This window comes from Homalodisca vitripennis, unplaced genomic scaffold (assembly GCF_021130785.1).
Source record: "Homalodisca vitripennis isolate AUS2020 unplaced genomic scaffold, UT_GWSS_2.1 ScUCBcl_897;HRSCAF=3814, whole genome shotgun sequence".
Lineage (NCBI taxonomy): Eukaryota > Metazoa > Arthropoda > Insecta > Hemiptera > Cicadellidae > Homalodisca > Homalodisca vitripennis.
Window position 1 is genome coordinate 208,192 of NW_025777046.1, and position 2,393 is coordinate 210,584.

A 2,393-nucleotide genomic window follows, 5' to 3' on the forward strand; every position below is an offset into this window, starting at 1 on the left:
GTTCGATGCAAAATTGGACGATAACGAGAAAACAAAATAAAAAGTTGTGTAACAAATTTTAGTACTATCACATGATGTTTGTTTTTAAAATGTTATTGAAAGGAAGTTTTTAAAACTATCAAGTTTCAATACCTGCAAATAAACCCCAGAATAACGTCTCAGGAAGTGAGTAAAAAAGGTATATTTAAAGAAAACTATTGCGAAACTAAAAAAATGTGAAGTTTTCCTGTCCTCTCCCAAAATTTTGGGGTCGTCATCAGATGATCAAAGCTACAATTTAACCTCGAAATCCTGAGCTACCTTTTTATTGTGGCTTTATGTTGTAATTTAGTGTCAATTAAAGAGAACATTTTGAATTAGAAGCAGTGTCGTTCCGTTAGTTTGAGCTACTATTACCGTTGACCTGGTTCCTAATCTTGATATTTTAATCTGTTGACGTGCTAAATTCATATTCTGTGCCTGACATAAAATAGCGAGACAACCGGTTCCGGAATAGATATTCAAATAATTTTATAATTCATCGATAATACTCCACCCTTTGACAATAAATTGTCTTTAAGAAGTACCTACGTTTTCTTAAACTATAAACTTGTGTACGGTTCAAAATGATGAAGAACATAGTACACTTTCAGTTTTTCCTTTTTAACATTTTAAAATTGTTTATTCTGAAATAATCTAGTATACTTATGATAGTAAATTATCCTGACGCAGTGTTAGAAAAATATCAAGCTAAAAAACTAATGAGAGTTTTAAGAGAATACAGAGTTGACTACAACTTAATATTGGCGAAGCGTTAGCATAGCCAATCACTTAAGGAGCTGGAATATTTCTGCCAGTCTCTCTGTCTGTCCATACATATCTCGAAAACGAAGTGAAGTATAGATTTTAATTTTAACTAAGCAAGATTTCTACACAAGCAACACAGCGGTTGATCATTTTGCATGTCTCGCAGATTACACGAATTGTTACATCTTTATGACGAGATATCAGAATATAAATTTGAACCATTCCATTAATTTCAATCAAAGGAAGTTACCACAACACTAAGTGTTTGCAAACACATTCAGAGACGCTTGCTACGTTTCTAAAGGACCCCATTTATCTATATGTCATTAATAAAATGTTATACTGAAACTCCTTCCAAAAGTTCCAACCATTTGTGATTACGTAGCGTATATTTTTTTAATAAAGCGATTTAATGGTTAAAAGAACATTATTTATACCTTATTATTACATATCTGCATTTAATTAACAAATATATATATATATATATATATATATGTGTGTGTGTGTGTGTGTGTGTGTGTGTGTGTGTGTGTGTGTGTGTGTGTGTGTGTGTGTGTGTGTGTGTGTGTGTGTGTGTGTTAATACATATATCTTACACAAATGTATATTGTGCATTGTGCTTCTTCAACAAATTTGAATGTGAGACGTTTTAAAATCTCTAATATTTATTAGATGACTTCGTGTTATTACTAATCTACCTGGAAAACTGTAATTTCATCCTGCCTGTCTGTCTGTCCCCAAGATATTCTAAAAACGAACTGATACGTAGGCTTGTAATTGTGAAGCTTAATTTCTATACGATGAACACTAGGTTCAATAATAATGTATAGCACTTCATTGTATGACCACAAGGAGATATAAGCAGCGTGAATCAATTTGTAAACTAACTCAATATGTGTTTTAGCATTAGTTGTACCTTTACACAGATATTAGTTTACAGACTTTTTATTTAAGATATTAAAACACCAAGGAGTTGACAAATCAGTCAGAGGGTACCAACTGGACAGTTAATTGAAAGACTAACTTAACTGAAAGAGGACTCGGTTTACCCAAAGAGTTGAGGTCGGTTCGTTATCTCTTGTACGTGTCTCAGGCAGACTTATTTGACTGCTTTCTCCTACGTTCTTGGTGAAGATCTCCCTGTTCATTAACGTAATGCGAGTAAGTTGGCCTGAAAAAAGCTGTAAAAGATTTTATTTTTAAAATAATAAATACGATACTTTGTTTACAATTTTCGTAACTGGTTAACATAGTTAAATACTAAAAACTTTAAGAAACAATATTTCATATTTAAGAATAATTTTTATTATATGAAGTTGAGATGAGATATAATTGATATCTGCAATTCTAAACACACTAAGGTTATAAGGTAAAGCAATGTTTTGAAAGTTTCGTTACATATACTATGTCCTTGCAGATTACATATATTGAAATAGAATTATTTAGCGTCATTGAGATCTCCACTACCGATGTGAATTAGTTCTTCTGAGACTTGTACCTTATGTTTTTTATTATAATTACCTTCAATATGACCAATCTTAGCAATACTTATTGTATGGACTGGCACAAAGCTTTTTTACGGTTTCAATATAAATAGAGGGTTTCTC